This window comes from Lygodium microphyllum, chromosome 25, assembly GCF_053477565.2.
Source record: "Lygodium microphyllum isolate KBCC chromosome 25, Lygodium_microphyllum_v1.1.10, whole genome shotgun sequence".
NCBI lineage: Eukaryota > Viridiplantae > Streptophyta > Polypodiopsida > Schizaeales > Lygodiaceae > Lygodium > Lygodium microphyllum.
In genome coordinates this window covers 50,388,965-50,416,549 of record NC_141159.1, presented here as the reverse complement: position 1 = coordinate 50,416,549, position 27,585 = coordinate 50,388,965, and positions in this window count along the sequence as shown.

The window sequence follows — 27,585 nt, the reverse complement described above, 5'->3', positions numbered from 1 at the left end:
GTGCTCTGCTAGATCAGCTTCAGCTTCGAGCAGACGATCTCGACGCTCGCGACTTCGGCTAGAGGGAGGGATTGCGACTGCAGGAGGATCAGGGGGGTGCTGCTGTGGAGACACGGACGTGGTGTTTCCGTCTCGTCATTCAGCTGGAGCTGTGTCACCTCCAGGATTTGTCACACCTGTGGGGACGTCCACTCCAGTTACTCCGGCTTTTGCACAGCCGTCGGCAGATGGCACGCCTTTTGGTGGCACTCCTTTTGGTGGTACCCCCTTAGGTGGCACCCCTTTGAGTGGCACTCCGGGAGAGGGTACCCCCGTCGGTACACGGGATGTGCAGGGGTCTCCTGAATATGCCCAGGAGCATGGACGGAGATGGGAGAGGGCCCATCTTAGGCATACTCCCAAGGGTTATGGATACCTAGTGGATGGCAGGTCAGGAGCCATCATCATGAATGATGAGGGGAGGAGGGTGATGGCTTGCATGAGGGAGTTGTGCCAACAAGTTTTTCGGCACAACGTCCTGGATCATTGGAGGAACATACCGGAGGGGAGCAAGGACTACATAGTAGCATCCTTGCACGAGGAGTTCCCGGTGCCAGCCACAGTTGATAGATTCTCTACGGGCTGGATGATGGATTGCATGCGTGCATACATGTCACATAGACGATCCGACGCACGCAAGGCAATCAAGAGTGGGGCTCCAAAGCCCGAGTGGTTAGATGCAGACGACTGGCGCCGACTGAGGGAGGAGGCTACAAATTCGCCAGGACGTTGGAGTCAGCAGTGGGAGGCGGCGAGGGCACGAATCGAGGCCGGATCGGTACATCATCTTGGGAGTGGCGGCCACAGGACATATTTGGAGGACTTTGTAAGTTTCTCTTTTGTTTTGCTTATTTATTTTTTTGAGATATTCTTTGTACTGACAATCATGTTTCTAACAATTAGCATTTTGTTTTCTTTGCAGCACTCCGTTACAAATCGCGATCCGCAAGGCCTTGAGACTCGATATGCAGAGAGGCACGGTTTCAGGGCATTGATTGACCGATTGTATAGATGCGGCGGCCATGTAAGTCACTCATTTTTCTTGTCCATAGTTACCATGAGATATTTGAATGCATTATTGTATGGTGGATTGCTATGTTGTTTCTTTTTCTGCAGAATCCATTTAATGCTCCTTTGCAGCGGGATGAGCTTTCGGGGGATGAGGATTTGTAGCTCGCCCTTGGATCCTTAGAGCTCACACACCTTTAGTTTTTAGTCGCCCGATCTATGTAGACATTTTCTATGTATTGGTGATATCATTTCATGATTGTACCAATCACATTTTATGCGATATCATGTATTTATTTCATGTATCAGTTTTATGATTTCAGTATACATTCTTTTTGTTTGCAAACGCTTTGTATGCAGCAGTGCAGAAACTATTTTGTATGGCTCTCATACAGCACACAGTGCTGCTGCCCTGCCACAAATTTTTTTTTTCTCTGTTACCGTCGCTATTTGCGTCGCAAATTTACTGCACGCATTGCTATTGGCATCGCTATGAGCGTCGCAAATACTCTGCAACCATCGCTATATGCGTCGCATTTACGATGCATATAGCGACGGATATAGCGACGATTCTATGGCGTCGTCAATAACGACGCTTTTTGTGACGACGGGGGCAAATTTTGTTGTGTGTATTTTCGTCGCTTTAAACGTCGCTATAAGGTCTATATCTTGTAGTGTATGTGTGTTGTACATACAGTTGACTTTTTGTGTGTGATTGTGTGTTAAAGGGATGGATTACAAGGAGCATATCTGCTACCCTTACTGCCAGTGCCTTTGTCATGGTCTACCTCTCTCTCTCAAAATGTGAATATAGTATCAGAGTTGTAAGGAAGAAGCATGGCTCCATGAAGCCAAATGACAGAACCGTATGTGCACGACAGAGGGAAACCTGCTGATCAAACCCCAACGTACTGAATATTTTTCCATTCTGACGCAGGACAGGGAGCCGTAGAAGCTCTGTCAGGCCCCATATCATTGCCAACAAGATCAGCAAGATCCGTACAATCCATATCACATTGAATTCTTGGAGGGCAAGCAGCTGGCCATGCCGGATTTTCCATCGGAAGTAAAGGACATAACATATGCAAAAGAGGCCAGCTATGCAGAGTGCAATGACAAGCACCACCGTAGCCAAGCCAAGAGCATCCGCTATAGAACTGAGATGGGGCATTACCTATCCTATGGTGCATACTATCTCTGCACATAGGCGCTTCCTCTTCTTTACTTCGGAGAGGTGGCATTACCTGTTCTCAGAGTCCAATATTTGCACATTGCTACTCGTTCATTAGCAATCTAATCATTGAAGACCTGCCTGTGATAATTCAAGCTCGGGTATGGACCCTGTACTCAGGCATACATCTATTGTCAGACCGAGCACATGGTCTGAATGTGAGGCATATAGATTCCAACAATAAACCACAACTCGGATTCTCACAATACACTACAACTCCAGCTTTGCAATCAAGTTGAGAATGCACAAAAGGATTTGGAAAGTGTGAATAAATGTTCATTCAAGCAATATAGGAAGAAGCCATTTCTTGCTTCAAGAAAACAACCCGTGCATGGAAACTATTTTCCAGAAGAAGCTGTGAATCTTCCTTAGTCATGCAACTATTAAGAACCTTTGCAAAGCTCGCGGAAAGGGTTATTCGCTGAAGGATTGTCCATTTCACTCTAGGCTAAATGTTTTGCCTCTATGTCATTGATTGGAAGCAGGATATTGCAGGCAAAGAAGGATGCCATAACTGAATGAAATTTTATGTGTCTTGGAAATCTGTGGTGCTCAACATAGCAGCATTACAAGAAAAGAATAGGCACATGTGTCTTTGTCTTCAACTGTAATTGGACATCATCACAACCTGTTTTACCAAGCTTTAAGAGTTGGGATGTATGAATGCTCGAGATTGGATTTTGTGCATATTCTATATTGCCATTCAGAATGCTTTCTGAAGATTGGATCTCCATTTCAATAGTCTCTGTGACAGCAGAAGTAGTACAATGTTGCTAACAAATAGATGACAAGTTCAGGGTTTATTCAGTTGCACTTGTAAAGAGGTGCTAAGGCACAAATAGAGAAATGCAGAGCAAGAAAGAATTGCAGTTTCTCATGGCTCTTAGTGTGGCTACTAACCCAGAATGTACATGTCATGTATGCTTGGCTGAATAGTGCTCAATTTGACACTTCAAATATGGGTACTTGCAAATCATTGCACATAATCCTAAGCTTGTCAGTGGGTGGAGATGGTTCAGATTTGCCATAGTAGATAATACTTGCAAGTGCATTGGCTACAGACCCATTGTTGAAGCATGTAAAAGCTTTTTTGGAGAAAAATTCTGCAGGAACAGTGAATGTATCAAGTGAAACTTTGATATTTGTACTTGATGCTCTCTTATGCACTAGCAGTGATTAATGGCAGCCATAGCTGAGAGTGGAGGTTGGAAAATGTATGAACACTGATACTTATGTTATGCAATTGGAGTCTAAAATGAGCTAAACTGGAATACGTTCAGAATATATGATATTGTTGTGAACTAAAATCTATTGGTTATGCAAAGTTGTTGATGCATTGTAACTGCAGTTGAATGGAAATAGAAGCACGTGTACTGTCTGAAAATGCAATAGTGGTTATTGCTGCAGTTTTACAGTAAAAATTGGTTGCACTATAGGTCATTGAAGTATATTGCCTGTGGCATTTTGAAAAATTGACTGGTTTTTCAAAGCTTAAGTCTTTAAAATGGCAAACACAGGAGAGAAGAATACTATCACTCACATAGTTGGTGAAAAGATAGACTACAACAATTTCGTTCTATGGAAATTCAGGATGTCTAATTTTTTAATTGGAAGAGGCTATTGGGACCTAGTCACAGGTCTTGAAGGTGAGCCCAAGCTACTGGAAGACAGACCTCCAACACAGGATCAGTTGAAAGCACACACGACTTGGTTGGAAAAGGCCGTCTTGCATTGGTTGTCACTATGTGTGTCAAACACAAAGGCTATGCAAATTGCAAATTGTACTTCCCCAAAAGCTACTTGGGACTTATTAATGAAGAATTATGGGCATGTCACTCATGCAAGAAAGACACAACTGAAGTAAGAAAACAGCCACATATCCAGGAATGGAAGGTCTATTGAGGACTATGTCAGTGAGATTAGATCCATTGCAGAACAACTAGGCTCAATTGGAGCTGAAGTTGAGGATGATGATTTGGTAGCTACTACCCTCCATGGACTTGGACAGGAATATAAGTAGTTTGATACTTCCATTTCAGCACGTCAGGAGCAGCCTGACTTTGAGGAACTTTAGCACTTCTTTTGCATGAAGAAGTGAAACTTGGACTTAATACAAGTTCCAGTGGGTCTAAAAACAGCAGGGACAGTGTCTTCTACTCAAATCAAAGGGGTAGAGGTGGAAGAGGAAGATCAAATTTTCGAGGAAGAGGTGCTAGAAATGCATATGCAACCTGTGGATAGCAAGCTACTGGATGGAAAAATAGGCAGCCTCAAGCAAATAGAGGTGCCTCAAATGCTCGTGGAAGAGGAGGTTATTCACCTAGAGGAAGATGCACTTGGCAGTAGCCTCAAATGAGTCATGGACATCAATCAAATGCAAATAAGGATTGCCATTATTGTGGCAAATACGAGCATGTAGCTAAGGATTGCTACAAAAAGCAGAATGATCACAGAGCAAGAGAGAAGCAACAAGGTGATTATGCTTTTTCTAGTGGTATGTAGGAGGATGACAGGTTGTTTGCACTACAAACATGTGAAGAAAGGGTTGCTTGTACACAGCAAAGCAAATGATGTATGGTATATAGACTCAGGGTCATCTAACCACATGACTCCTCATGGAGAGTGGTTTGACACATTGGTAGAAGGTGCTCATGGATATGTTCGCACAGGGGATGATACACAACATGACATTATGCATACAGGTACTGTTCCCTTGATGATACATGGTGACAGGAAAAAGAGTCTCTATGATGTATTACATGTACCCTCCATAACCAAAAAGTTGCTTTCTGTGGGACAAATGGCTGAACAAAATCTACAAGTTAGATTCAATAGAGATGGATGCTACATTGAAGAGTATGGTCAAGGATGTAAACTCATTGCTAAAGGCAAAAGAAATGGCAGGATGTTTACATTGGATACGAAAATTCCAGCATTCAATGCTGCTATGTACTCACATGAAAATGCTGCAATAAGGGACATTGAGATATGGCATAAAAGGATTGGACATGTAAATGTTCAAAAGTTGAAGAATATGCAACATAAGCAAATTGTACTTGGACTTCCTAAGTTCAAGCATGCGAAATTGGGACATGTATGTCAGTCTTATCAATTTGGAAAGAAATCAAGGCTTCCATTTATGAGGCATGTAAGCACTACTACTAGACCATTACAGCTTGTACATTCTGATGTATGGGGACCCTCATAGAATGCATCTCTTGGGGGATCATGTTACTATGTGTCATTCATAAATGACTATAGTAGGTACACATGGTTGTATGTGCTAAAGCACAAGAGTGATGTCATGGATGCTTTTCAGGATTTTAAGAGACATGTGGAGAAAGAATTGGCTTGCTACATCTCATGCTTGAGATCTGATAGTGGTGGAGAATATGTTTCTAAAGACTTTGATCACTTCTTGGTAGCTCATGGAATTAAAAGGCAATTGACATGTAGGTACACACCATAACAAAATGGTGTGGTAGAGATGAAAAACAGGGTAATCATGGAATCGGCTAGAGCCATGCTGAATGAGAAAAGCCTACCAAATGCATATTGGGCAAAGACTGTAATGACTATAGTGTATGTCATGAATCATACACCAACAGCAGGTATACATGAGGTGACTCCTTATGAGAGGCTTTATGGGATAAAGCTGGACATCATCCATCTTAAGGTTTTTGGATGCTTGGTATATGTACATGTTCCAGGTGAAAAGAGGAAGAAGCTCGATCCAAAGGCAGAAAAGGCCATCTTTATTGGGTATGCACAAGATAGGAAAGCGTACAAATGCTACAATCCTTCTACTCATGAGACATTGGTCTCAAGAGATGTGGTATTTGATGAGCTGAAATCATGGCATGAGAAGAAGATCACTTTGATGAATGATGATTATGGTTGTTAGGAGCCTTATGTACATGCAGGTACAAATGAAAGTGCAGAAATTTCTGGGCCTTCTAAAGATGCTACTATATCAATTAGTACTTGGATAGGTAGATTGAGGACTTCAGCATCTTTGTCCACTGACACGGGTATGTCAGTGAGGGGGAGAGATGTGGATAAAGGCAAAGGAAAACTTGATGATGTTACAGGGCCACTCACTTGTGGTTATGATTCACCTGGTACTGACAGCTTGGATAGTGAGTTTGGTATTCCATCAGTTGTGACTCCTAGTGTGAGACTTAGATATATACCACCTCATGAGAGAGGAGAGTCTCATACTGCATCTCAGTCGAGGAGATCAGAAAGAGTCAGGAAGCTTGTGGATAGGCTTACATACAGTGGCTACACAGTGAAACACTATGCATATATGGCAAAAGTCACTGGCTTCAAGGAACCCACAAAGTTTTCTAAAGCTATTTTGGATGATCACTAGTGTAAGGCAATGGATGAGGAATATTCAGCATTGGCTGAAAATGACACTTGGGATTTGGTTAATTTTCTTGAAGGAAAAATGGCTATTGGTTGCAAATGGGTATACAAAGTGAAATGCAAATAATATGGTACATTGGAAAGGTACAAGGCAAGACTTGTGGCAAAAGGGTATGCACAACAATATGGTCTTGATTATGAGGAAACATTCAGTCTTGTTGCTAAAATGGCAACCGTGAGGACAATGATTGCTTTGGCAGCATCTAAAGGATGGTGTATGTATTAGATGGATGTGAAGAATGCTTTTCTCAATGGTGATTTGGCTGAGGAAGTATACATGGATCAACCTGAGGGCTATGCACATCCAGATTTTCCTACATATGTGTGTAGATTGAAGAAAGCATTATATGGGCTGAAGCAAGCACCTAGAGCTTGGAATGCTAAGATAAGTGCATGCTTACAAAAACTTGGTTTTACTATGGGCAAGGCTAATCATAGCCTAGTCATAGAGATAAGAGCTGGTTATGTGGTATTAGTCATCTATGTGGATGACTTGATCATTACAGGTGATGATGTCACAAGAATTGGAGAGATCAAGGAAATGTTACATGTTGAATTTCAGGTCAAAGATTTGGGAGATCCGAAGTATTTTCTTGGGATTGAGGTTGTCTCTACACCTCATGGTACTTTGTTGTTGCATGGTATGTTAACCAAGTATGGTATGTTGGATTGCAAAGCATTGAGCACTCCATTGGAACAAAATGTTAAACTACTTGCAAATGTTGGACATGAGATTGAGAATGTCACTATGTATAGACAAATGGTGGGTAGCCTGATTTACCTTACCATTACTAGATCGGATCTTAGCTATTTAGTTGGACTGATTAGCCAGTTCATGTAGAAGCCTATGAAGCCGCACTTAGATGCAGTGAGGAGGATCTTGAGATATGTAGAGGCTACATCAAATTATGGTCTATTCTATGAGCATGGTAAGCCTTTGGAGCTTATAGGATATACAGATGCTGACTGGGCAGGAAGTACCTATGAAAAGAGATCTACTAGTGGGTATGCATTTTCCCTTGGTGCACTAAGAAGCAACCTACAGTTGCACTCTCTAGTACCGAGGAAGAGTATAGAGGTGCTGCACTAGCTGCATGTGAGGCAGCATGGCTCATGAAGCTTCTTGATGATTTGGTCATGTAGGAAGTCAGGCTTGTCACGCTCTATTGTGACAACATGAGTAGTGTGCTCCAAGCCAGTAATCCTATCTATCATGCTAGGACTAAGCACATTGAGGTACATTGTCACTTCATTAGGGAAAAAGTGATTGCAGGTGATATTGATTTGGTCCATGCAAGGATAGAAGACCAAGTTGTAGATATCTTTACCAAGTCATTGGTAAAGATAAGTTTGTGCATTTCAGAGAGTTACTTGGAGTGAAGTATCCTACTTGAGCTTGAGGGGGAGTGTTGAGACTCAAGCTCATTAGTCTTCTGTCAGTTGTTTACCTTAGTGAATAAGGTTAAGTCACACTGACTTAACCATGATTAGATCTAGGTCAGTTGATCTTAGTATGTGTGTTATACATACAATTGAATTTTTGTGTGTGACTATGTGTTAAAGGAATGGATTACAGGGAGCATGTCTGCTACCCTTACTGCCTGTGCCTTTGTCATGGTCTACCTCTCTCTCTCAAAATTTGGTTAGAAAAACATTCATTTTTCATAACGTAAATCCAAAAATAACTTTGGATATTCCATAAAAATCAATCTCTTCTTAAAAAGATAAATACAAAAAACTAAAATAGCATCATTCTAATGCTTCACAAAAACTAAAACAGCATCACCACAAGATCTCTTAGGAAACTCATCTTTAACTATCAATTTTAATTAAAAAAATATAATATAAAATCACTTGCAAGGAAGGATACTCTTTTATCATTAACCCTCTTTCATCCTTAGAATAGTCTTAGGAACAAATTTCTACTCTAACAAGCATATATTTGAGCATAATAACTATTTTAAGGTTTCTTCCATGAGTAGTAGTAGTATATATGCAACCATCAAGGTACAGATCATGCTTTGGTATCTATGGAGATCCCAATCTCATGCCCTCATAGAGATTGTAGTGTGCAATAGTGTGGAGAGAAGGTGGGTGAGTTGTAAATGGTAAAGGGAAAATTGTAGTCGTGGTTGCGGTCATGGTCGTAGTCAATTTGTGCTTGTATTCTCCATGGTGTGTTGGCTATGGGTGTCAAACGCTCTAGTCAGATCTCTCTCTCTTCTCTCAACCATTCTCTCTCCCTCAATCTTTCCTCTTTCTCTCTTTCTATACTCTCCCTAAATCCTTCTCTCTTCCCCTATCTCTTTTCTCTCTCTATCTCTCTTTCTATTTCTACCTCTCTCACTTCTCTCCTCTTCTTCTCTAACTTTATTCTCTCCCTAACTCTTGTCTCTCTCTTCATTTCTATATAAGTAGTCATAGTCATAGTTGTGGTCGTGGTCGTGGTCGTGGTCGTGGTCGTGGTCATGGTCATGGTCATGGTCGTGTTCATGGTCGTAGTCGTGGTCATAGTCATAGTTGTGGTCGTGGTAGTCATAGTTGTAGTCATAGCCATGGTCGTGGTAGTTGTAGTCGTAGTCATGGTCGTGGTAATGGTCGTGGTCGTGGTCGTGGTCGTTGTAGTCGTGGTAGTAGTCGTGGTGGTGGTGGTGGTGGTGGTCGTGGTCGTGGTCGTGGTCGTGGTCATGGTCGTGGTCGTCGTAGTCGTAGTCATAGTCGTAGTCATAGTCATAGTCATAGTCATAGTCATAGTCATAGTCATAGTCATAGTCATAGTCATAGTCATAATCGTAGTCGTAGTCATAGTCATAGTCATAGTCATAGTCATAGTCATAGTCATAGTCATAGTCATAGTCATAGTCATAGTCGTAGTTGTAGTTGTGGTCATGGTCGTGGTTGTTGAGATATCAAGCTCCACTCGTGATATGCCAGGGTGACCATTGTGTATTTATGTCACCGACTTGTCAGTTGCAGATGCGGTTGGTACACCGCCCATGAATAATAGCTAGATGATAGCTATCCTTATCTACTCTAGTTCATGGCTCAGTTAGTATGCCACCTTAGTTAGTTGAGTTTGGTTTGAGACCCATATATAGGGTTCTTCTATTTCTATGTACTTGAGTTCTTTTGGCTTACACAACTAAGAAGAGGAAAACTGTTTTCAGCCTCCACCTTTGTGTGTATTTCCTCCATTGTGCAAACAAGAAAGCTACAAGTGAGACTCATTCCTTCTCTTCCACAATCTTGACAGTGGTTGTGGTCGTGGTCATCATCATGGTCGTCGTAGTCGTAGTCGTAGTCGTAGTCGTAGTCGTAGTCATAGTCGTAGTCGTGGTCATAGTCGTAGTCGTAGTGAATTTGTGCTTGTGTTCTCCATGATGTGTTGGCTATGGGTGTCAAATACTCTAGTCGGATCTCTCTCTCTTTCTCCTCTCTCTTCTCTCAACCATTCTCTCCCCCTCAATCTTCCCTCCTTCTCTCTTCCTATACTCTCCCTAAATCCTTCTCTCTTTCCTATCTCTTTTCTCTCTCTATTCCTCTTTCTATTTTTACCTCTCTCACTTCTCTCCTCTTCTTCTCTAGCTTTACTCTCTCCCTAACTCTTGTCTCTCTCTTCATCTCTATATAAGTAGTCGTAGTCATAGTCCTAGTCATGGTTGTGGTCGTAGTCGTAGTCGTAGTCATAGTCGTGGTCGTAGTCATAGTCAATTTGTGCTTGTGTTCTCCACGGTGTGTTGGATATGGGTGTCAAATGCTCTAGTCGGATCTCTCTCTCTTTCTCCTCTCTCCTCTCTCAACCATTCTCTCTCCCTCAATCTTTCCTCTTTCTCTCTTCCTATACTCTCCCTAAATCCTTCTCTCTCCCTCTATCTCTTTTCTCTCTCTATCTCTCTTTCTATTTCTACCTCTCTCACTTCTTTCCCCTTCTTCTCTAACTTTACTCTCTCCCTAACTCTTGTCTCTCTCTTCATCTCTATATAAGTAGTCGTAGTCATAGTCGTGGTTGTGGTCATGGTCGTAGTCATGGTCGTGGTCGTCGTAGTGGTAGTGGTCTTGGTCGTGGTCGTGGTCGTGGTCGTAGTCGTAGTCGTAGTTGTAGTCCTGGTCATGGTCGTGGTTGTGGTCGTGGTAGTCATAGTCATAGTCGTGGTCGTAGTCGTGGTCGTGGTCGTGGTTGTGGTCGTGCTCGTGGTCATGGTTGTGGTCATAGTCATAGTCGTGGTGGTCGTGGTTGTAGTCGTGGTCGTGGTTTTCATCGTAGTCGTAGTCGTGATCGTTAAAGAAAATGAGAGAGGGGGAGGAAGAGAAAAAAGAAGAAGGAATGAGAGAGAGGGAGAGGAAATACATACATCATAATAAAGAAAGAGAAAAAAAGAGAGAGATGGAAGGAGAGGAGAATAATTTAAGAAAGAAAAAAAGAATGATAATAAAAACAAATTGTCTGTCATAACATAGACAGAATGAAAAATGATGAAGGTCTTGTTGTTCAAGATCGCAAGGCGTATCTTAATTAGTGTGTCCCATGTCCTTGCTCTCAATGCAAGCTGGAAATTAGACGAAAACGTCGATTGTCTATAGAACACGTATGACGCTTTGGCAAGTTTCAATCTAAGATCATTGATCAGGCAATTGCTTTGGCAAGTTTTTAGCAAACGGTAAGAAAAGTTAATATCAATCATGCATTGTACTTGCAAGCTAATTGAATACCATATACAAAAAGATTGGGTGTGGCTGGCAAATTTTCTATCCAGGGAGGTGACGTCTCATTCCAAGGAGGAGTGCACCCTTTGCAGCCATTCAGAAGATTTCATGGGCATGCGATGGATGGAGTGCATGAGCCAATCCACCACTTGGAAGGCACCACCCAATCTATACCGTCAATACCAGAGGAGACAGGCAGCCTTCCAGACCTAGCTACAATATTGGAGCCTGAGATGGAGGCAATGATCGATGCATTGATTCCCATGGATGTTGAGACTTCTGATCCGCTTAGAGAGGAAGCATCCATACCATTATATGATAGGTGCCGAGTATCTCGCTTGAAGACACTGCTTGCACTCCTAAGTGTGCAAGCAAAATACGAGTGGAGCGATGCAAGTGTGACCGAGTTGTTCAGGTACCTTGTATATATGATTCGTTGATTTATTTTCGACACTATTATTGAAAGATTTGTGCTTTTTCAAGGTGTTTTATGATTTTTTTCAGGTTATTAAAATATCATATATTACCACCTGTAGATACTATGCATGAGTCTCCTGATGATGCACGACATGTTTTACGAAAGCTTGGCATAGACTACAACAGCATCCATGCATGTATCAACGATTGCATACTGTTTCGAGGAGAATATGAGACTATAGAGACATGTCCAAAGTGTGGTGCTCACAGGTATCGACAGGACTTGTAAGGGAAAACTATCCCTCAAAAAGTTCTCAGACACTTTCCGCTTATCCCTCGCATAAAACACATGTTTCGTACGTCCAGCATGGCGAGCTTGACAACGTGGCATGCGCAAAATAGGTCCAAAGATGGAGTTCAATGAATATCAGCGGATTCCTTTGCATGGAGCCACATTGACTCTACCTTCCCAGGCTTTGCCCGAGAGTCAAGGAATCTTCAGCTTGGTCTTGCAATGGATGGCGTGAACCCATTCGGTTTGCGCTCAACTTCTTACAGTGTGTGTGGCCTATAGTCCTTGTCAACTACAATATCCCTCCATGGCTCTCTATGAAGAAAGAACATCTCATCCTTAGCTTACTCGTCCCGGGCTGCTACAAAGTCAAAAATATGGACGTGTACCTTCGTCAATTAGTCGATGAGCTTAAGATTTTGTGGGAGGAGGGGGTCACTGTGCAAGATATGAGCAAGCGTGATGGTTGACAGTAGTCCGCCAATATTCGAGCCATTCTCATGTGGACGATGCATGACTTTCCAGGATTCAGAGAGTGCTCAGGTAAATAAGCTTCCGTTCTAGTTGGTAATGTCTATATTTTATCTTATTCAAGTTTGTATTCACTGGATAGAGGTGTTGGAACAAGTCTGGTTACCTTAGGATATCATGCATGTCCATTGTGTGGGCCATAGTTAGACTCTCGAAGGTCAAGAACCATGAAGAAGATGGTATATCAAGGACACACCACTTTCTTGCCAGGGGGTCATGAACTCAGGGAAGGTTTTCTTGGACAACCTCCAACACATATGAATGCCGCAAGCTGGTATGATCTGAAAATGGTCCACGCTAAGTCACATCCAAACGGAATGCGGCGGTTCTCAGTTTTCTACGAGTTGCCATATTAGACCCACTTACAGATCAACCACTTATTGGATCCCATGCATATTTTTAAGAACGTGGGCAACTTGCTATGGGACCACATCACAGGAAAGAGAGACACTATAGGGGCACGAATGGATTTGAAGGAGGTAGGCAAGATGGAGGCACTTTGGCCATAGTCGAGTGCTAATGGTAGCATGCAGCCACCTCGCGCTCCTTGGGTTTGTCTACTAAAGAAGAGCGCATTGTGAAGCAAGTAGTCAAGTCTATCCGCACTCCGATGGGTATGATGCATTCTCTCAGGTCTACATTTTCTAAAGAAGACCAATTATCAGGGCTAAAATCCCATGATTGGCATAAGATATGTCAGGTATTTACTACGAATGGATTGTAATTGGCGTGTGTATTTTGCTATTTGGAGTGTAGCCATTGTTCATAATGCTTTCTCATTTGTGGCAGTTTGTACTACCGACCGCGATCACAGGATACCTTACTCCAAAAATACGCGGGGCCATTTACAGGTTGTCAACTTTGGTGTAATGGATCTCACAGAAGGAGATTAAGACATCCTCTATTGAGTCTGCAAGGCAGGGAGTAGTGGAGACAATCTGTCTCTTTGAGAAATACCTATTTACTAGCATGCTCACGATACAAATCCACCTTCTTGTGCATCTTGTAGATGAAGTGGAGATTGCTGAACCTATCCATATGCGATGGATGTTCTTCTTGGAGTGCTTTATGAAAACCCTAAAAGGCTTTATGCAATAACGATCTCGGCCAGAAGGTAGCATGGATGAAGGTTGGTTGGTGTCTAACGCACTAGTGCATATTTCAAAATGGCTATCAACGGTGAATCCAGACAACAATATGCTATGGTCGTTGAATATAATATTTCCGCTCGAAATATTAAAGAGCTTTGATCACCGCACACCTGCGCAAAAACCTGTGCAAAGTTATCTCCCACATCGTAAATATTGGCAGCTAAATCCTTACCCCGCACGCACGATAAAAAAATCCCCATCCGTGATGTGCAATTAAGGCCGAGGCACGAAGACCACAAGCCGCACAAGAACACCCTTCTTAGATAAAGGGAAAATGGATAATGATGAAAATTTAGGCAAATATTTTTACTAATTATCCCTTCCCCCAGCCGATGCATGGCTGGAGGAGAGGAAGTGTGTAAAGGAGTGAGTTATATAGTGTGGTCTGTGGGGAGCATGAGGAGGGAGAGGCATGCATAGGTCACGTGGTGAGTTATGTAGTGTGGTGTGTGGGGAGCATGAGGAGGGAGAGGCATGCATAGGCTATGTGGTGGCTACCTCTCCTCCCCCTTAGGCTATATGAACCCCCCTCCCCCCTTGTGGCACGAGAAAAAAAGAAGAGCTAGAGGTTGCCGTGCTGAGGGATAGGGAACGAAGGGAGAGAAAGGGAAGGGACTGCCTCCTGCAGCAGTGGAGATCACCACAAGACCAGTCCGCCAATACCGCTGCCCTGCTGCGCCGCAGTCAGGCCACCGCCATAACACCTTCATTTCCATCATAAACTCCTCCCCCCTCTCATCGTTAATCTTCTTCTCCAATCATTACCCTCCCCTTCTTCCACGTCATTCTACAGTAAAGCAGAAGCTTCTAAGGATAAGGCCTCATAAGCCTTGTGCATGCAGCTTGGCCATGGTTGCTTATAACCCACAACCGTAAAGGGTATTCTTGCGCAAGGGAGAAAGTAGGCAGACTTGGAGGCTCTTTTGCCAAAGCTGGAGGAAGTTTGGGGATCGTGTAAAAGATCGTAGAGTTCAAATCATCAACGATGGCTCCAAAGTCAAATTCGCAAGGCGCAGCCGGCGGAAGCCTCAAATCCAAGCTTACACGTGGACATCGCCGTAAGTCCCCAAACCCAGGTTCTTGGAAGTTTAATTCCACATTGGACACGCTTAAATTTCATGCGAAAATTATGAACACAAAATTACGCATTCATCTTACAAGTTTTAAATTGCATGTTGCTCTTGCTTGCATTTCCAAAGTTGTGAACATAAATTACTTGTCCGTCTTACGAGCTTAGTTGCATGTTGCTTTTTTCGTGCATTTCTAAAGTGGCAAGCCTAAACACATATTACTTAGGTTTAAAAGGATGAAAAAAATCGGTTTAAATTCACCTTTGTCTCCCTTGCTAGAAAAACAAGCGTATATTGCATTTAGGCAATAACTTCCTTGTCAAGAATCGCGTGGTGCGGGGACTTGCTCAAGATGCTGCGCTAAACACACACAGAATGCACAAGGAGAAGCTCACTCAAGAGACAAGAAGAGAGATGGAGGCCAAAACATTTTCTTACTGGTTTCTTCTTCTTCTTCCACACACTTTACAATGTACACAAAGTATAGATCAGATACAACATAAAGGAAAGTGGCCTACTAAGTGAAACAATGCATAACCAACTATACTAGTCGACTGGCGTTATAACTATGCCAGCTGTAAATAGATGTAACAACCTGAATATAATAAGTAATGAGTCAGTGGCCATGTGAGAGTCATAATGACCACCGGCGTACTAAGTGTAGACATGTGGACCCATCTAACCAAGCGATCCATCATCAATGTCCGCATGTGTTGAGCTTGTTATCTCAACACTCCCCCTCAAGCTCAACTGTATCTCTGCAACTCCAAGTAAGCTTCAAAACTTTTGAAGCTTCTTTGTACCCAATGACTTCGTGAAGATGTCAACTATCTGATCCTGTGTGCTGACATAGACCAAGTCAACCTCACCTGCTAGTACCTTCTCTCTCACAAAGTGGTAGTGTACTTCAATATGTTTTGTCCTGGCATGAAACACAAGGTTCCTAGCCAACTGTATACTTCTCATGTTGTCACAATAAATGACAATTGGACCTTCCACCTGCACATCCAAATCAGCCAATAACTTTTGTAGCCATACTACCCCACATGCTGCTACAACAACACCTCTATACTCATCCTCTATACTCAACAAAGCAACTGTAGGTTGCTTTTTTTTTCTCCAAGTAACTGCTGCACTACCAAGAAAGAATATGTATCCGTTGGTAGATCTTCTATCAGACATACTACCAACCCAATCTGCATCTGTGTATCCAAACACCTGTACATCTATACTTGCCTCATAAAAAAGTCCATAATGTAATGTGGACTTCACATATCTCAATATGCGTCTGACTGCATCCAAATGTGGCTTTCTAGGTATTTGCATCAACTGACTCACAAGACCAACATCATAGCTCAAGTCTGGCATTGTAATGGTCATGTAGATCAAACTCCCCACTATCCTCCTGAACATAGTAGGGTCTTCTATCTCATCCCCAACATTAGCACTCAATTTTACATTCTACTCCAACGGGATTGAAAGTGGTTTGCATGCTGTCATACCATACTTGGACAACATATCCAAGCCATACTGTCTTTGGGACAGGCATATACCATCATCACATCTAATCACCTCAATGCCGAGGAAGTACCTTAGCTCACCTAAATCCTTCATCTCAAACTTCTTCTTCAAAAAGTCCTTGACTTCAACAATCCCACTATCACTATCACATGTAATAATCAAGTCATCCACATAGATGACTATGATGACCAAACCTGCATCTCCCTTTCTCACATAAAGTGAGTGATCAGCATCAGAAACATAAAAGCCAATATTAAGAAGATACTCTCTGATCTTGTCAGACCATGCTCTAGGTGCTTGCTTGAGCCCATAGAGCGCCTTCTTCAACCTGCACACATACGTGGGATGCTCTAAATCTTCATAACCTACTGGTTGATCCATATACACTTCTTCTTGAAAAACACCATGCTAGAATGCATTCTTCACATCCATTTGCTGCAACCTCCAACCTTTGGCTGCTGCCAAAGAAATCATACATCTGACAATTGCCATCCTAGCAATTGGACTAAAGGTTTCTTCATAATCTATGCCATATGTCTGGGCATAGCCTTTTGTAACCAGCCTAGCTTTGTACCTACTAATAGAACCATCTGCATTGTGCTTAATCTTATAAACCCACTTACATCCAATAGCTTTCTTGTCCTTCGACAATGATACTAGATCCCAAGTCTTATTGGCCTCTAATGCAGCCATCTTCTCATCCATTGCTGCATCCCAATGAGTATGACCAACAGTATTCTCAAAACAAGTGGGCTCAACATTCTCAACTAGTTTCACCATATAAGCATAATGGTGAGCTGCATAACCTTCAAAACCAAATCTTTTAACAGGGTATCTGACCCTACTAGATCTGCGTACCATCGGATCACTCAATGGAGCCTTTACATTATTATGAGCTCTCTGTACACCTAGTGTTCTGATAGAAGGAATACCAAGCTCATCATTTAAGCTCTATGAGCCACTGGAGTCTCCATCAAGAACTGCATCAATGCCATTTGACACTTTATTCTTTCCTTTGTCTTTACCTGTAGTGCTACTAGATGCACCTGAAGATGTAGAGCTACTCCTTAGTCTCCCAGACCATGGACTACCAGATGATGTCTTTGGTTCACTGAGAGTCCATGATTCTTGCTTTTCAACTTGCACATGAGTGTCATGATCATCATCGTCATCCAATGCATCACCACTAGATGCATACCAACTGCTCATTTAATCAAAGATGACATCCCTGGTCACTCTGAACTTACATGTGACAGGGTTATAACAGCGATACCCTTTTTGCTCTAAAGAGTATCCAATAAAGATACATTTTTTTGCCTTTGGATCAAGCTTCTTCCATAGCTCATTTGGCACATGAACATATGCAACACAGCCAAATACCTTCAAGTGTGATACATCAGGCTTCTTGCCAGTAAAGCATTCTTTAGGAGTCATCCCATGAACTGTAGTTGTGGGAGTTCTGTTCATAATATAAATAGCAGTATGAACAACCTCAGACAAAAATGCTTAGGCATATTCTTTTTAGCCATCAAGGCGTGTGAAACTTCTATAATATGCCTGTTTTTCCTTTCTACAACACCATTTTGCTGTGGGATATACTTGCATGTGAACTGTCTCTTTATCCCATGAGACCTTAGAAAATCATTGAACTCATTGGAGAGGTACTCTCCCCCTCCATCTGACCTCAAGCACTTTACTTTCAAGCCTGTTTCTCTTTCAATTGCAGCCTTGAAAGTTCTAAAGTTCTCAAACGCTTCACTCTTTTCCGTCATAAAATATACCCACAGCTTTCTAGAACAATCATCAATGAATGTGACAAAGTATGAACTACCTCCAAGAGATACATTTTGTGTAGGCCCCCAAATATCTGTATGCACAACATCAAGGATATTTCTGCTTACATCTCTGTCATGTGAAAAGGGTTGTCTTGCCTACTTACCAAATTGACATACTTCGCATATCTTATGAAATTATGCAACTCTAAATGTAGGCAAACCTGTAACCAACCCTTTGGACTGCATTAATTTCAGCCTTTGTACATTTGCATGTCCAATGCATTTGTGCCAAATTTCAATATCTGCAACAATACCTTTTCCTTTAGCATACATAGCAGCATTCATAGTAGGAATTCCAGCATCTAGAGTAAACATACCTCTAACTCTACTTCCCTTTGCTACCAACCTGCACTTGTCATTGAAGTCTTCTACAAAGCAGCCCTTTGTATTAAATCTGACTTGCAGCCCTTGCTCTACCATTTGACCGACTGACACCAATTTTTTTGTAATAGAAGGCACATGTAATACATCTGAAAGACTCTTTGTCTTACCATCATGCAAGGACAAGGGAACTTTTCCAATGTGTGAAATTGGGTAGCATGAATCATCACCCGTCTACAATAACCTACATTTTACAAATCCTACATATCTCCAAACCATTCTGCATGGCTGGTCATATGATTGGATGCACCTGAATCAACATACCAAACATCATGTGTTCCCTTTCCTGTAACAGCATTCATCATATGCTACATAACAAATAAACGTTCATTTTTTTCTTCATTCTGTTGTGAAGAGGATGCATAGTTTCCTTGATGCAACTTACCACCGCGAATATAATCTTTCTTAGCATAACATTGGGTTGCAATATGACTTGTTTTGCCACAGTAGTGACACATAATACCAAAGTTGTTAGAACCTCTGTTCTACCATCCACCTCTTCCTCTAAAGCTCCCCCTGCCTCTAAAGTTACCATGACCTCCTGAAACCTGCATATCGCCAAATTGCTGATTCAATCTGTTTTGTTGGTTGTCACTACCACGTCCTGTACCACGGCCTCTTGAAGAGAACCTGCCACGTTCCCTTCCTGAACTAGATTAGAAAGCTTGGACCTATTCACCACACTTTTCAGATGTCTCACTCTGCATGTTGATCTTTTCAGTGATCATAAGGGAGACCAACTCATTAAAATCTGGAAATGGCTTTTTGACATATACAGATGTTACAAAAGACTTCCAAGCCTTTTCATTGTTAAGTCCACCCAAGGTAGATGACACCAAATTATCATCATTAGGCATTGCATCAATCGCTGCCAAGGCATCTGCAATGCTCGTTACCTTCAGTGCATATTCATTGATAGACATCTTTCCTTTCTTCAATGTATTCAACTCTTGCTTGAGTTGAATCTTTCGTGCCTTTGTATTTATGAAAAACATACTTTCAAGTATGGTCCAAGCTGCATATGAATTCTTTGCATTTCTGATATGTCCTAGCATATTATTATCAATTACTGCAGACAGCCAATACATGACATTTTTGTCTTTTGCATTTCATTCCTTTCTTGCCTTTGTCTCTTTTGCAGTTGGAGGATCACTCACCTCCGGCTCCTTTTCTTCACCTAACACAAACTCGTAGAGGCCTTTTCCAATAAGGAAGTTCGTGATATGGAACTTCCATGAAGGGTAGTTGTTCTTGTTGAGATTCTCAATGATGGGGTTTTCATTGTTCTCTGCCATTACCACAAAACTAATACCAAACAACAAGCAAATCTTCTGCAACCCTCTACCTGTACTGCACAGCAATACACCCGACAGTCTTTTTCACTGTCTGATCAACAATACATGCAATCTGCAACCAGTTTGCAGATAAACCTTGTGTTTATTCATTGGTAAACACCTTTGAACTTATAGATCTAAAATTTGTAACTTATGCACCTGTATATGGCAGACACAACTGAAATTGCAGGGTATCTCGAATTGTTGTCCGCAACCTTGTGGCTCTAAAACGAGGTGGCCTGAAACGGCCTCAGATGCCCAAAATAACTGCGGAAAAGCCCTAAAGGGCTCATCTGCAGAATACACAATGCTCTTCGCGCACACCAAACCTCACTCTAATCTGAGATTTTTGCTCTGCCTTGCTTCCGGTGCCTCCACAAGCACTATCCAAGAGAGAGAGTGGAAGGATGGGAGAGCTTCTTACCCATGGATTGCTTGCTCAAACCTTGCTTCTTCTCCTTCACTTCAGCCTTCAAAATCAGCCCCTCTCAGTGGCGCAGCTCTGATACCATGTTAAGAATCGCATGGTGGGGGGACTTGCTCAAGATACTGTGCCGAACACACACAGAATGCACAAGGAGAAGCTCACTCAAGAGACAAGAAGAGAGATGGAGGCCAAAACGTTTTCTTGCTAGTTTTTTCTTCTTCTTCCACACACTTTACAATGTACACAAAGTATAGATCAGATACAACATAAAGAAAAGTGGCCTACTAAGTCAAACAATGCATAACTGACTACAATAGTCGACGGGCGCTATAACTATGCCAGTTGTAAATAGGTGTAACAACCTGAATATAATAAGTAATGAGTTAGTGGCCATGTGAGAGTCATAATGACCACCGACGTGCTAAGTGTAGACGTGTGGACCCATCTAACTAGGCGGTCCATCATCAATGTCCGCATGTATTGAGCTTGTCATCTCAACATTCCTTGTTGTGATTCGCATGTGAAAGTTGTTTACATCCATTATGTGTTGACCAAAGGACTGCATAGCACGAGAATGAAACCATAAACTTGCATGTGGCATGCAAAGATGCTTGTAGAATGGATTAAGGTTGCATGGTATATATTCGTGATGCATGAACTTCATTTAACGAAGTTGTATCTAGAAAATGTTGAATGTTACATATTCGTCATGCGTAAATTTCATTTCATCGAAGTTGCATGTAGAAAAGTTTGCATGTCATATCAAAGCATGAAAATTCAATTGCATTAAACAAAAGGTTGTAGGTATAGTTTCTTGATGTTAATCTTTGTAGGTTTTATGCAAGTTATCCTCCAATTTGTCATTCATCATGATTTTAGCAAGAAAAGATAGGGTTATTGCAAACCTTATGATGCATAGAGGTAAAGAATTGCATATTTACACATAATTTGATGTCTTACTACTATTTATACCTTTAGAACAAGTTTAGCATATCTAAGAAAGGTCTGTTCCTTGTCGTAATATAAGTAGACCAATTTAGCTAAATCATTGTAATGTTATAACCCTCTAGGGATTCGTGAAAGCATAACTAGATGGTACAATGAGCACCTCAAGTGCTAGCTAGGGCTTAGCACGTTAGAAATTCTACCTAGTATCGTACTTGCATGCCAAGTCAAGACCCTCAAACCCAAAGGCCCTACCCACATTCATGGAATGTTTGGGTTAATTGGACGCCCATGCAAACAACGATCTAGGGTTTCTATCCTAAGGATCGATCGACCTAATGCTAAAACTCCAATTGAGATTAGAAACCCTAGGACCGGCCCAGTACAATTAGGGTTGGGTTGGGTAAGAAGACACCCCAAACCCTACATCTTGACTAAACAAATTCATTGATCAAGAAATGCCGTTTGATGAGTGGAATGACCCCATGAGTTAGGTACGACACTTGTGCAACAATTTGCAACGTTGCATGGCTTTGTGGTTTTATCACATGATAGATTTGCCACAAGTCTAACTTGCTAGAGGATGAGTAGTCATCCTGCTACATCACCTTTCTTGGGCTGATTTGCCAAGTTAAGGGAAGTTATGTATTGCTTGGTAAGCAAAGGATCAATTAAGTTAGAGTGACATGGTCGCTAGGATTTACTGTCTTACCTTAAGAAACCTAAGGTGTTGGTTAATTTGGGTTGATAGGGTATGACCCTAACCCAAGGATAAAAGGGTAAACAAACAAACCGTTGGGAATCTTACCAAGTCGCAATTGATCCCGGATCGAATGCTGGATGCATTCAGAGAAAAGAATTCGCTCCTTAGCAATTGGCCAAGTAAAACGACCACTGGATTGATTGTGTTTGTACAGTTTAGGAACACTGTTTGTATTGCTTTGCTCAAAGAATCTAAGGATGGAAAGATAATTAATACTTCAGGTTGAAGGCCTGAAGGGAGAGGCAGCATCATTTACGCTCGACTTTCTGCCTGACCCTAACTAAGGGGGTTGTTAGCCGCGCCGGGAACGTGGACCAAACCCGCCGCGAGAGGTCTCTCTGTTGGGAACTACTTGGAGCAGGAGGACGCTTGGGTGCTAGGGGGGCTTTAGCCGTAAATCCCTTGTCTTTTCGGCCCTACACAAGAGGCCGACGTGACTCAAGATTTGATCTCGAGGCCCGCATACTAGTCTACGAGCGGAATCTTGGTTTAGTAATCCCTGTGGATTGCTGGATAGCCTTTCGGGAAGATTATGGATTGCCTTCAGGCGGATTATGGATTAGCCTTTGGACTGGATGTATTCCAAAGATAAATAAGATCAATTAATATAAATAAACTTTTTTGACACTGCTTTTTTATGTCAAGTGCTGAGAGCGGAATTTTGGTGCCGAGAAGTGCTTAAAAATAGCTAAAAATTATGAATATCAAGGGAAAAATATCCAATGTCAAAGGCGGCGGCTCGATCTAGGACGATTTTAAGCGCCAAAGTGCTTTAAAGGAGCCCGAGCGGCACTTGTTGATTTTTCATAATTTTTCAGACAGTCGTGCAGATTGATATGAGTTATTGGCCAATGTGGGATACCAAGCCAGACGCCCAGGATTTTTAAGAGCTCAATTCCGAGTCCGGACGGGGAAATGGCCACAAATTGGTCAAGATATGAAAAGGTGGACACTAGGGAGGCCAAATTGGGCATGTCTTTTGAGTTTGGACCCCCCCCTCTAAAATTTTATGCACCTTATGAAGCAAAAAACATGGAGAGAGAATGAAGAGGGATGAAAAAATGTGAAAAAAACGTGGAGGAAGATGGCACCCGAAAAATGCGCCATGGAGGATGGAGAGGCAACTTGCCTGCTGCAAACAACCCCCCCAATGGATTATGGGGCTTCATTCCCCTCTGTCTATGGACTCTATCGCCGCCTCTCGCCCAAGAAATGGTGGCCTCTGTGAAGAATTCTGATTTCAGTCTTTCTCTCTCCTCCCTCTCTCTCCCCTAAAGGAAGATTCATGTGGTGAAGAGGAAGAAGAAGAATGGATGATGGATGCTTGCCCAATGAAGACCGAATTGTTCCATACTGTAAGAAGATTAAAGATTGCTGAATGTGGACTGTCATGAGCAGTAATGGTGGCTGGAAATCAGTCCCGAGATATGGCAAATAAAAACCCGCAACCCGCAAAGAATGGCAATCTCATTTTTACAAAGGAAAATGGTGTTTTTATGCAATTTGCTTGATGCATTCTTGTTCCCGTGAGATGATAATGCATTATAATGTTGTTTCCAATGTCTTTCAACTATTTTTGATCAGAAAATCAGAGAATCATAAGTGTTGTGGATGAAATTAGTAGTGAAAAACCCGTAAATATGCAAAATATGGGAAAATTGGGTGTTTTTGAGATATCAATGAAAAATATCATAAGACACACCAATTAAACTTGTCTTTTTGCTGCAAATGAACCTAAGGGCCATAGCCCATAATCCATTTTGAATTTTCAGTCATTAAATATTGGAAAAATACAAGAAAAATAGGGAAAATAAGAGAAAAATAGAAAAAAAAAAGGATTTTGAGTGTCGAAAATTAAGGAAAAATAAGAACCATGTTTGTTGATGTATGGGGGGTCTAAAGTATGAGGTTTAGCCTCAGTTCAGCCCTACCTTTATGTTATAGTGAGTTTTAATGACTTTTTATGCAATAAAAATGTGAAAAATGAACCCTAAACCTATGCAATATGCACAACCTAAACGGGTGAGGGGGTTGGAGTGTATGAAAAGTGTGTAAATGTTGGATGAAATGATAGAAAGTTTGCTGGTTTTTTTTAAATGCATACCATATAGATTGGACGATATTTAAAGATTAAGAACCTAGTAGCACAAGGGTTTCTCGGTGCTAGGTTCATGCAATGCTGCATACGGGTGATAGAGAAATTCATTGAAAGAAATGTTTTGCACTAAGCACCAAAGATGATTTTCTTAACTGTTTGAGTACGTGTACATTCACAATTTGCATGAAGCATGAAATTTAAAATGTATCAGACAATACCTCCTAGCTGTAGGCTAGGCGTTGGGTCTAAGGGGAAGTAAAGTGAGGAAGCATGGTATATCTCCTAGAAATATGCGAATCATAAAAGAGAGAAGTTTGTGTTCGTATGTTATATATGTTTAGCGACGCATCGAGGGGCCAATCCCCAAGGTATAGGAGAGTCGCAGTGAGGTAGCGGCATTCAGCTGTTGGAGGACCTCCTATGTTTGTGCTTCGTGCTATTTGGCAATGTGCTGGGACTCCCTTTGAGGAGTGTTAATTAGGTTAGAGTTGGACTACAAGACATCATACAAACGCAAGATGCTTAGGAAGATAATATATATGTCATCCACGCTCCTGGCCGCGAGGCCATGGGGTTGTTGAGCGCATGATAGAGGTCCGGCTAGTGCATGAGCCAGTGCCGGCCCGTTTTAGGTCCCATTAGTGGTGCATCTGCTAGGAGCTGCCTATAAGTGGCGGTTTTCGAATCTAGGGTTTCAAGGGACCCTAAATTACCCATAAAATGGGGTTTGTTCAAGGATGGAAAAAGTTGGCTTTCCCTGTACAAAACTTACTAATGGACTTAGTTAGTTATGTAGAGCATGCGTCCTCTGCAAAAGATAATTTATGTGATGAAAAGAGTAGCCCATTAGTGGTTACCCCATCCTCTAGTACGATGGCATGGGCCGAGGTTCACCTTGGTGTGGTCTCTACCCAAGAGAAATCAGGTTTAACCATCCATCAACCTAGAGGGCATGAAACAAGCATGTTGGAAACTATGGTAGTTGTGGCATCAACAAGTCATCATGCTAAAGCCAGAATGCCATGGGAGAGTGCGGATATACGATGGAACATGCTTGTGGTTGAAACATCCCGTGTAATGGGCCACCATGACGACATAGTAGGCATCACAAGGATGTTAGAAGCCCTAGCTGTCAAGGGAAAACCGTTGCTTAAAAGGCACGGTTCCCAAGTTTTAAGAAGTGGTAATGATAAATCTGCTTTAGATAAGGACCAAAAGCTCTTATATAAAACCGTTATGGACTTTCCTTTTAAAGGAAAAGGTATGGAAGACCCTCTAAGAGGGAATCAAAATGACATGTTGAAACTTATAGGACTCCCTAGACCACTCAGTGAGTTGGCAGAAAGGGATGTCAATGAGGATATTAACCCCCCTACACCGGAAAGGGCAGGGATGGAAGAGGTTAAAGATCCTAAGAGGCTGGACCCAGATCATGATGAATATGAAGATTTTAATGACCCGGTGTTGATCCCAAAATGGAGGACTAAATGTCCTCCTCTTTATAGGGATCTCCCAGTGTCTTATGGGTTGCCAAATGAGGATCCGATGATTCATTTAAGAGAATATGACCTAACTTGCATTGCAAGTGGGTTCGATGATATACATCGGATGCTTGTATTCCCAAGTACCCTAAAGGAAGACGCAAGGAAATGGTACTGGAGCCTCCCAAGGGGATTGATCAGATCATTTGAGGAGTCTTGTGATAGATTTCTAGATGAGTATGAAAAACAGCTCCCTATGATTCAGGTCTCAGGGCAGCTTATGCAGCTTAGACAGGAGTCTTATCCTTCTGTTAAAGAGTATGCTAGAGCCTTTGATAGTACTCTTAGGCTTTGGCCAAGAAGAGCCATTGCATTAGCAAATGATGTGCTATGTGAGCTCTTTCTGAATGGCTTAGAGATTAATATGCAAATCCAAGTGGGACTGCGGAATCCTAAGTCGTTAAGGGAAGCAAAAATTTATGCCATTGATTACGAGGGTCATATTCAGAGATGTTGGGAAAACTTTTGAAGTTTTCCCCGCTCAGTACACGTGCATCCTAGCTTCCAACCAGTTATGCAAGAAGACAGCTCACTTGTTGATACCAAGGTAGCCTATGAGGGGAATCTTGGTGGCCAAAATCTCAAAGCAGAAAATGGCCATCCTATGAGTAGTAATGACATGCCTCTTAGTGAACAGGTTCCAAACCATGTAAGTCCCATTAGGGCTTGCAACACTTCCACGAGACATAGTTGTGATGGAAATATGGATCGCACCAATGGGCCTATGAGTGTTGATAAGAATTCTGTGTGTGGTTCTAATTTTGTTGCTAGTAAGGCTCTTGAGAGACCTTTGGTATTGGAATCATGCTTCCGGGTGGATGTTGTTCCTTCCAGTGAAAGCATGGTTCTTATGGAAGAAAATTTGCAGTATGGACGTAAACAAGTAAAGACATCTTTTGTAAAGAGGATGCAAAATGCTAAAAGTCCACCTGTGCTTCACAAAGGTCATAAGGATGTGAGGCCATTTAGCCATAGGGATAAGTTTGCATTGAGTTCGTTAGACCAATGCAACAAATTGAGGGAGTGCAAGAATATTAAGGAAAATGTGAGATGGGTTTGGAGACCCAAAATCTCCAAAAGTGTGGCAGGAATGTCAGATGCAAGGCCAAGGATCCCATATGGATATATTCTGTTGAACCCCCAAGAGGATAAGATTGGATATACATCTGACCATATACATTGCCTTGGGATACACCCATGTGATGTGCCTAGGCTTGAAGCTCTACCTAGTTTGGATCGCAGCACTGATTTATGTGAAAACCCAAATAGAGGAGGTTCGAATGAGTACAAAGCTATGATTATTTCTCCCAAAGGAGCCACTCAGCCACTTGAACGACCAGTTTATTCAGATTACAGTAAATGTGGGACATGCGAGCCCACTAAGGTTGTTCATTCAGCTCATAGTGCCCAAGAAGGGATCGGTCTTATTGATGAGTTATTTGTGAAAGGCTTGGACTTGTAGCTGTACAAGAAGAAAACCCTAAGATTTTAAAAAAAAGAAAAGAAAAAAAAAAAACAAGATCAAGCTTTTAGCTAACTTGCATGAGTAGCATGGGGTTAGTCGACTTATAATATGCTATCTTTGGCACCCTGGGTAGTCTAAGAGGGTGTGATATATATGCCAAGGACATCAGTATTACGTTGACTAAAATGACCTATCTAGTTTTAAGCTAGGAAGGCTAACTGCTTTGGATATTACGTCCAGATCTTGTTAGGCCAAGAGGGCCAGTCGTCTGTTTAATGCGGGTGCAGTTAATGGTTTCTTGTTTTAGTTCTGTGCTAGACAGGTTCGAAGAAGAGCTTGGAAGGAGCCTTTTGTTGTGCGGAAGCTTCTTGTGGCCCTATCTAGGTGATATCTCTCCTTTA